A 10752-nucleotide genomic window follows, 5' to 3' on the forward strand; every position below is an offset into this window, starting at 1 on the left:
AATTTTCTGAAGTTCATCATGAACAGATCGATTCATTAACAATGTTTAATTTTAAATGCATCAAACACTAAGAAAATAAAACGAATCGTTTAAAATAATCGGTCGAACACAGGTTTAAAAAAAGTACTTAAAAAACGATGTACTTAAAATTATAAGCATATACAAAAAATATATAACTAACATAAATACAATTTAATTACAAAAGCATGCAACTAACCTAAAAATAATTTAAATCAAGAATCATCCGTTGATAATATTGTCAACAATCAGAACACAATGCACATGCGTGAATTTCCAATGCCCGTTACGGTAACGCAAATGCTTGAATTTTTCGCTGTGCAGATTAAAAATTTTTAATTTCCTTTATTCTGTGTTATTTTAATTCAAAAATACTTCAGAATGAATCTGATAGATCGATTAATTAACAATGTTTAATTTTAAATACATAAAACATTAAGAAAATAAACAGAATCGTTTGAAATAATCGGCCGAAAAATGTTAACCCTAGCTTTAAATTAAAGTGTAAATGATTAATCTGCAATTAATATAATAATATTTTTTACTGAAACAAAGCATTTTTTTAATAATATGATTACTGATAATAGAGTCACTGAGCGTTTAAACTTTATGGTCCCTAAAGAATATCTTTCTTAATTTATGTAATATCTCAAGAATTTGTCAACAAAAATTTCTCAGATTCATCATGAACAGATCAATTCATTAACAATGTTTAATTTTAAATGCATCAAACGCTCAGAAAATAAAAGGAATCGTTTAAAATAATCGGTCGAAAACAGGTTTAAAAAAACTACTTAAAAAACGATGTACTTAAAACTGTAAGCATATACAAAAAAGTATATAACTAACATAAATACAATTTAATTACAAAAACATTCAATTAACCTAAAAATAATTTAAATCATTGAAAACAGGTTAAAAAAAACTACTTAAAAAACGATGTATTTAAAACTATAAGCATATACAAAAATTATATAACTAACATAAATACAATTTACTTACAAAAGCATGCAACTAACCTAAAAATAATTTAAATCATCCGTTGATAAAGGTTGTCATGGCAACAGTCTGAATGCGCATGCGTGAATTTTCTTCGCCAGCTCCGGTAACGCAAATGCGTGAATTTTTCTACGCCAGTTGGGGTAACGCTATGCAGATTATACATTTTTAATTTCCTTTATTCTGTGTTATTTTAATTCAAAAGTACTTTGAATGAATCTGAAACATGGATTAATTAACAATGTTTCATTTTAAATGCATAAAACATTAAGAAAATAAACAGAATCGTTTGAAATAATCCGCCGAAAAATGTTAACCCTAGCCTTACTACTGTTGGGAGAAAAAAAAGCTGAAGTCTTACTCATTTGGCGGTGGAGAAAATGGAAGATTTTTTTGGCGGAAAGTTGGCGGTGGGGAAAATGGAAGATTCTTTTGGCGGGAAAGTTAGTTTTTAATTAATAATTAAAATTCTAATTAAAAATTCAAAAAAAGGGACCCCAGGTGCACATTCCCGACCTCTAAGGTATACATGTACCAAATTTGGTAGCTGTATGTCAAATGACCTGGCCTGTAGAGCGCCAACACACACACACACACACATTGAGCTTTATTATAAGTATAGATATCAAATATTAGGTACTGTCATTATAAACTAATACACTTTATGAACCTAGAACTTGATAATAAAAGGCCAAACTAAGAAAAGAATTAAATTAGAAATATTTTTCTCACTCTAGTAATCAAAATATTAAGTTTTTATTAGGCTGGAGATAATCTATAAATTGTACGATGCGAATGCAATCGTTCAAAACACTCTATAGTGCAGATCATTGGATAAAGAGCTTCCAAATTCGACACGGTATTACTTCTTGTGTAGTAGATACATATTTAAAAAACGTTAATATAAATATGAGTAAATGGAGAGTGAGTTGCGAATTACGTAAAAATATCAGATGGCCCCCCCCAAAAAAAAGCAAAAAATATCGATTAGAAAAATGTAACGAATATTATTTTTTCAACTTAGGGCGAAGAGTTAATATTGCAATCTGCCGAGATTTTTGTTTACAATTGCATTGCCTTCTCCTTTTTGTTGCGTTATCGTCATAAAATAAAAGTGAGAAACTTAATAACCAGAAGACCTTACATTTAGAAAGGATTTTCAAAATTTAATTAAGGTTCATATTTAAAAATTAATTGAAATTTTATTGCTTTTCTGTTTTTATTTATTTTGGAGTAAATTATAGAATGACAATTATTTTTTGTTGTCTTAAAGTTCAAAAACTTAACTTTTCATTAATATCAATTTTATTTCTGAGCAATATTTTTTTCTAATTTTATCAAATTAAAAAAAAATATTTGTAAATATATTTTTCAACAATATTCTTCACTACTTTAATTACAGTATTTATACACCACATGCGTATCTAGCAACGGTAGTATATACATTTTTTAATCCAGGTTATTGTTGGTATTGTTATGAGAAAATTTTAAAAAATACTCAGAAAGATGGGTTTCTGATTTTCCCGATTAGACATTCGAATCTTTTTTTAAATCGGCTTCACGCGTCATTAAAATTCGATTTATCTCTTTCAACATCAGACATTTCTTCAAAAGGTACGACTTGCAGAAATGAACGATATATAGCGCTACACTGATTTTAAGGGTAAAAACCAATATCAACAAAAAAGATTGGTGTGACGCTTTACAGCCATGAACTTAGATCGACAATTTGTTCCGGTACAAAAAATAAAATAAATAAGATAAATAATAAAAATAACCAAAAAATATTTTTTGTTGTTGTAATTAATTCATATTATGCACAATCTGAAACGAAGAAAAGCGCAGGATGAACTGAAAATGGTCATGCCTGACCGACCTCTCGCTTTAACCGTACCGGTCAAGCTATTGAGCTCATTGTCACGACTTCTTAAATATTCTTTAAAAAAAGAAATACAAATCGGCATGTTTTTTTTTTTTTTTTTTTTTTTTTTTTTGTAACTGCAGCCGTGACTATATCTTCCGGGAAGTGTAACAGTTTCGTAGACAGTATCCGTATTCATGAATTTTAAAACATTTGTATTAAGAAAGTTTCAAAACGATAAGAATGAATAGAATGAAGAGAAACTTTATTCATTTTACCATCGCATTTAAATCTAATATAATTTTAAATTTCATTTGAATCTAATCTAATCTTGTTGCGCATTCTGTAGACACCCGTTTCCCAACGCTGTTGCAAATCTTTAGAAGGGGGGGGGGAGGAGTATCTCAAAGTCCAAAGTCAAAGAAAAAAATTATCCCATGATAGCATTTTAAATATAATTTAACCTAATGCTTTGATAGAACAAAATTTTGTGATTAAAGTTTCCCGTTGTATTTATGTTCTTTTTTTTTTTTTTTTTTTTTTCATACATCATAAAACACAAAAAGTCTGAGGGAATATTCGGAAAGTTTCTGATAAGAACGAAGATTGTTACGAACGAAGAAGAACATTGAATTATTGAACGAAGAAGTTTTTTTAATGAAAATTAAGAATCAAATTAAAAATTTATTTCACTAATGATAGAGCGCATAATGCGTATTACATTGCGTATAATGTTAAATATATACTGCTACTAAACTAACTAATTCAAATATCACAGAATTGATACATTAAATGTCGTGGAGCTCAGAATTTTTAAGAATATTTTATGATTGTTTCAAATTCTTCATTTATACAAATATTCTTTTCTGTAATTGCTATTTATACTTTTAAACCATAAACGGAATTATTATAACAAAAAATTAAATTTTTGCATTATTTTTTAATCACATATTATGTAACAAAATCTTTTTAGATGTTTTATGTGGCATTATCACTTCAAACAAACTAAATAAAGAATCAAATTATTCTACGAAAGACAAATATAAGGATTAACTATAGACTAAACAAAAATCAATTATTTAAGAACAAACTGCTTAAATAAACAATTTAAGTTTGAAAACAGTTTCTCTACTATTATATTATTTACAGTTTACTGCACTTGTGTGAACTGCACTTCATGTAGGAAAAAGTGAATTGTTTTAAAATTTAAATAAGATTTTGTTATGAATTGTCTAAATAATGACTTTTTTTCCCTGCATCTATTTTAAAACAATGCATCGTTTGTAACTAAACAAAAGTACTTCAGTTCGCCAACTGTAATGAAAACTCTTTTAGAAAAGTTATTTCCCAGAATTTTGCACTGTATAAGATGTACGTAGGTGAGAAGTACTACTGATGCTATCAAATCACTGATAATATCAATGATCTGACAGTGAAAGCATTGACAACAATCTTAAAGGAATTAAGTGTAAAAGGAATGCTTGAAGCTTTCTTTATCGAGATATTTACTCACTTATTCGTAGAAACCAAATTAAATTCATTTCTTTTTTTACAGCCAGTAACAATTTTACTTTCTTATAGATGCATATGAAATTTTCAAACTGAAATGGGACTAAACTACAATGGAATTTCAAAAATACAGCGACTGAGAGCATTTCGCGAATATCCAGGAGCACGAAATAATTTTATTAATATCAAATTATCTTGTAAAAATGCCCAAGTTCATAAATTAAATACTCATAAAAATCAAATCTTCTGCATTAAAAATATATTCCAAGTCCTACTTTTCATATGATCTGTTCTTTGTTTGATTCGTATCGCGTGAAATGAAAATGAAAAATTATGTGTCGTAACTTTTTATTTTCATGCTTTACTTTAAAATCCAAGACAGTGTATAAATCAACGAAATTTTATTTCTTCATTTTGCAAAAGAAAAAATTTTAAAGAATACAAAAAAAAAAGTACGAAGAAGAAGAAATAGCAGCTATAAACCCAGATAAGTCAGGTGGAAAAGATAAATTCAATGTCTTTTCATCATTCTGAAAATTCTGAAAAGAATTCTTTGGATATTTGGAAACAAAATTAGATCGTTGGTTCAAAAGTTTGGAAACGTAAAAGTGTAAACGCTTTCTCCTATTTTCAACGTCTCAATCAAAAAATCCCATTATAAAAATTAAAAAACATGAAAAATTTATTATTTTCAATCTCATTAAAAAGTAATCGGTTATTAATTAAATAATACCATTACAGAATTCTAAGAATAGACACAGCACAGAGAAGTTACAAAATAGAACATCTGGACTGAATAAAAATTGTTCTTATGCTTATTTTTCTACTTTTTTTTTCCTTCCTATTTTTCCTCAATGTTTCATTTTTTTTTTTTTCATTTTTTAAATACAGATGTAATGATTTTTTTATGTTCAATGGAAATTTTTTAAAATCATATTTGGTTTTTGCGCGTTTATTCTTAACAATACCGTTACCACAAAATGTTTATTCAATTCTTGGTTCCATTGCACGAATTTCTAATCATATTTCTTCCAAAGGCTGTTATAAAATATTTCCCACTTACCTCTTGTACTTTTATTTGCTTCAAAACATTTAATTAATTTTATTTGCAGGAAAAAGAATGTTAATTGCTAAATGGCATTTTGATATTTCAAATAATTCATTCGAATTGTTATCGAATAATTTATCTTCCTTCCACTATGATAATTTTTAATATACATATATATTCATATATAAAATATATATAAAAAATGTTTTTCACGAACAAGATAACTATAATAAGATTTCTAATAAATTTGATTTCAAAATACATTCCATGCTTCATATTTATATTAGTTTTTTTTTTTTTTTTTCAATTTGATTTAAAAAAAACTTACTGTCTTCCAAGTGATTTCGGAAATCAACTAAAATGACGATAAATCCATCAATTATTTTTTCAAGCCATTTATATAAATTCATACATTGTTTAGTATAATGATATTTTTCAATTTTCGTCATTGAAAGAACATATTAAACAACTCTTCATATTGATAGATCTATATCTCATTAATAAAACATGAAAAACAGGTCATAATTGCAGCATTTTGAGATTCCCGATTCTATTTAGTATTTATAAATTACATTACTGAAAAAAATCATTTAAAATAATTTGTTAAATTGAATCATCTGACATTGCTAAATATTATTTGAGATCAAATTTCTTACCTTTGAAAATTAGTCTTAGTTAATTACAAAATTCTTTTCCGAATGGATATTAAAACTTGTCACTTCTCTTTATACTGTATAATTGTAAATGATTATTCCATAATTCTTACAGAACACTTTAATTGTAGAATATTAACAATTGTCTTCTGAAAGGTTACAGTGTAAATATCTTCTATAGTTAATTTTTTTAAAAAAACTTTTTTTTTCTCTCTAAAGAAAGAAACAAGCCACCAAACGATATATTAAATTTTGAATAATTCGTGTTGCCGAAAATACATGTTTAAAATTTCTTCCTAAATTTTTCATGATTAATCATCTGCATAAACATAAAATCATTAAATATGCATGTGTCATCATCATTTCCAAACGAAAAAATAAAGGTGAGTGGAATGTTCATGAAAATTACTCATCTGTAACTACAGCTGTTTTCAGAATAAAAGTGCAAAAATAATATCAACAATGAGCGCTATGTTTATTTCATATATTTTTTTAAGTTAATCATTTTCATTTTTATTCTCTAAGTAATAATAAATATATAAATAAACTTTTAAGACAAAATGTACTTTCAATATACACCTATAAAAACACACGTCATTATTTCAAAATATAAATTTCCGGTATTTAAACTAAGATACAAAAAAAAAAAAAATGTTTCTTGTGATTGAAAAAATTTTATATCAGAATCAATTACATCAATTGTTTTATTATTTTTATAAATTACCAAACCATTTATGAGATTAATTCACAGTAACATTTATTTCTTTTATAATTTTGTTAAATTTTTGGAAATTTTTAATAAATTGTTCAAATCCGCATACAAAATTTGTTTAAAACTCAAAAATTTTGAAAACAATTAGTATTAAATAAGTTTTTGTTTCAAACAGATAACAACCGAAATATCAAAACATTTATGGCAGCGGTGGGATTCGAACCCACGCCCCCGAAGAGACTGGTGCCTTAAACCAGCGCCTTAGACCGCTCGGCCACGCTACCACTGTTTTATAGTGTAGCACAAATTAATTATATTACTTAACTTCAACCATGAATTGTTGAATTGAGTTTATAATTCATGATTAGTTAAAATAATTAATAACAGAAAAGATATTTAAGTTGAATTAACTATAGGAAAGCGGAATAAAAGGAAGAAAAATCAAGTTACTTTAAACTTTAGATCAGCAAAAAAAAAATGCTTTGTTTGCAATATGCCTTGTTATCGAATGACTCAAGTTCAAGTTCAAACCAAAAATTTGCAATTAATTTTCTTTAAAAAAAAAAGAAAGAAAAAAAAAAAGGGTTTTGTTATTGGTTTTCAAGATTTTTGTGAATTTTAATACTTTTTTTAACCGCGATAAAGAGAAAGAATGAAGAGTATTTTTTTAAAAAAATTGAATTTGTAAAGATATTTTTGTTGAGATCCTCAATTAAAATAATTTATTTTGTTGCGAATCGGTTCTTTTATGTTACATTAAAAAATAATTTGTGAGGTAACTTATATTAATTTGCCATTCATGCCTTTTTTCTATACATTTTAGATAAAAATCTAGAACAAAAATATAACTGTCAACGACATTTTTTTTTAATCATTTCCACGAATGTCAAAGGCTTTCATTTTACGATAACAAATGTTAGCTCTTGCAAGTCATATGCTACTCAACTTCGATTTCGTCGGTTCCGTAGTGTAGTGGTTATCACGTTCGCTTTACACGCGAAAGGTCCCCGGTTCGATCCCGGGCGGAACCAGGAGTTGACTTTTCTTTTTAATGCAACAACTGGTGATAAGGCATTCACAGGTTTGAAAAAGTACTTTTTTTAATGTTTTCTTAGAAAACTACAGCTTTTATCCGATCTCAAGTAAACGTTGCATACGGGAGAGCTAAGATTAAAAAAAAAAAAAAAAAAATAGGCCAATGTCAACTTTTCAGTCCAAATTTGAATTAAAAATTAAATAAATTAATGATGTTTTGCAGTTATATCTTCAAAAATAATCTCTCATAAAAGTATTTCTTATATTATCTTAAAGCTCAAACAAATACCTTTTGATAATACCAATTTTATTTACGTATAGTTTTTGTGTGGTTTTTTTTTCCTTAAGTTTATTCATTTTTTTTCAATTTATTTTAATGCACATTATGTAAAATGATTTTATTGTTATGATGATATTCAAATTAATTTCAGTGTTCTATAAATTTCGAAATAGTGGCCAAGAGAGCCACTATTCCGAAAAAATAAATTGATCGCCAAAAGCGGTTAGTAGGTTGCAAAATAAATATAATAGAAATCGTGTTTAATTAAGTAGAATATCAATCATCGATGTTTATCGATAGCTTCTATTTATATACTTGATTTGCATTTGCTTCACATTAAAAACATATGTAGGGCTGTTTCATTAGACGAAATGATTCACTGTATAGTTTTTGAGATATTATCAACATGAGTTGTCACTGAGTGCAAGTACAGTTAGGTTAGGTTAGTTATATTAACATCCCGTTTGAAAGCAACACTAAATCTGTTTTGGAACGTACCTCGTTATTTTGAACCTTGTCAGACAATGAGGACAACACTGGAACATGAAAATTGGAAAGGTTAATTTATTTTTATTTAAAGCTTGCAGTGGTTTGAGATGAGTGAAGATAGAACCTGGGTCCTTGTGGTTAGCAGTAGTAACATAACCATTATACCAAAAAAATTGTTTTGATAGAAGAGTTGTTAACTGGCTTATATGCTATTCACCACAAACTTTCCTCCATTGAGTCGGAGGAGAGACGAACGATATGGCTGTTGAGTGGTGATGTAATTAGCTGTTCTCTTAATGGGCCTGTACCCAGTTGAGTAGTGAGTGTGTGTGGGTGAGTGGTTGCTGCGTCAAGTGAGGCTGACGACTTTGGTTGCGGGTAGATAGCGCCACAACAGCTGTACGAAGGTTGAAGGTTCATCGCCCGAGGTCACCAATGAAACGATATGTGATGTGCTCGGATAGAATCGGGGACCTTGTGGTTCGCAGTCTAATAACATAAAGAGGATACAAAAGCATATGCTCGTGTAGTGTAATTGTTAACTGGCTTATATGCTATTCACCACAAGCTTGCCACCTGTGGTGATCAGCTGCTTCACTTGCGATATTGATTGTATTTAATTTCAAGTAAATATTTTAGACATAAACTTCACGTCCATGATTCCATCTACAGATTATTTTTAAGCAATGAATTGTTATAGATATTTAAGTTATGCCTTGTTAAGTTAAGTTATGTTATGTTAAGTTATATTATTTTAATGCTCTTATATATGTTTTGTTCATTCTGTACATGAATCTTTCTTACAAAAATCAATCATATACATCACGGTGCTATTAAAAACATGACTGCCTGGTTTATCTATCTTTTAAATTTTGAGGTATCATACCTTCATTTTTTATTGTCTTTTAGATTACACAGATACTAAACAGAAACTTTCTTCGATAACAATCAACAATGGAAGAAAATCCCAAAATCAAAAATTTGATGAAATAATATTTTAAGACAACAATATAATCTGTTGCCAGAAATTAGATACACAAAAATATTTTTTAAAAAAATTCCAAAATTCAGAAAAAAATTCACACGACTATTAAATTGGTATATTAAAAAGATAATTTTTTAACATACCAAATTTCTAAATAGAATAAAATTCTATTTCTGCAGTAATATTTTCGAAAACTATTGTGGAAAAATCCAAAAACTTCAGCTTCATTTTTTATAATTTAAAATTCTAAATAAAATTTCAAAAAAAATCTTTAAAGTAGACAATTCCAAGACATATATGTGCTAAAGTTAGTAACTGTAAATCAAACGGTCTGGCATATAGCATGCCAACACAGAAAAACCGACAGATACACACATCAATCATCTTTATTAGTAGCAGAGATTGGTTATTTTAATTAACTTTTTAAATTTAAACCTAATTTAACATGATTGTGATATATGTAAGTTTCGGTACGTTTGAAATTCAGGATACATTTACAATATGTGATTTTCCAGACTAATCTAGGATACCTGGCAACCTGCCTACTGAAATGACACTTGATGAAGCGTCACATCGTGTTTCCCTTCTTTTCCTCTAATTCTTTCATTGTCTACAAAGAACATTGGTAAAACTGTCTCTTCTGTAATTTTCTGATAATTCTTCACTTCCTTTACACCGTACACAACCTATAAATCATTCCCTGAAGAAAGAAATCGCCACCTGTTGAAAACATACCTTCTCCAAACTGAATAAACTAGTTTCCGACAATGACCGCTCGTCGAAAAAGAAATATTAATAAACAAGGAAGCAGACACTGACCGATACTTTAAGTTAATGGTTGTCGAAAATCATTCATCGGAAAAAAATAAAAGCGTTTATCCAAGTATTTAGTTACTCAGCAGACATCGCATATCTCCTTTAAAGAAATGCCTAATTAATTAATGAGAAAAATTTAGAATATCTAGCGGAAAATATTGCACAGTTTTAAAGAAAACCATAGATTTCTTTTTTTTTGGGGGGGGGGAGCTCCAAGGCGTTTTTTGCGGCATTTTCTGGCAATCAAATTTTATGCTTTCATTTGATTTGCAAGGGCCATATATTCAGACATAATCAAATTAAAATCAAATGTTGTTTAAACTTTAGAATTCTATTTTTACATGTTT

General features: G+C 27.9%; 2 non-coding genes across 2 annotated transcripts; one reads left to right on the plus strand and one right to left on the minus strand.

Moving 5' to 3' along the window:
- Positions 1-7002: 7002 nt before the first annotated feature.
- Trnal-aag (transfer RNA leucine (anticodon AAG)) lies at positions 7003-7084 on the minus strand. Its single transcript has one exon. It is a non-coding gene; the product is annotated as a tRNA-Leu (tRNA).
- Positions 7085-7758: 674 nt separating this feature from the next.
- On the plus strand, positions 7759-7831 carry Trnav-uac (transfer RNA valine (anticodon UAC)). Its single transcript has one exon. It is a non-coding gene; the product is annotated as a tRNA-Val (tRNA).
- Positions 7832-10752: the final 2921 nt, after the last annotated feature.

This window comes from Argiope bruennichi, chromosome 7 (assembly GCF_947563725.1).
Source record: "Argiope bruennichi chromosome 7, qqArgBrue1.1, whole genome shotgun sequence".
NCBI lineage: Eukaryota > Metazoa > Arthropoda > Arachnida > Araneae > Araneidae > Argiope > Argiope bruennichi.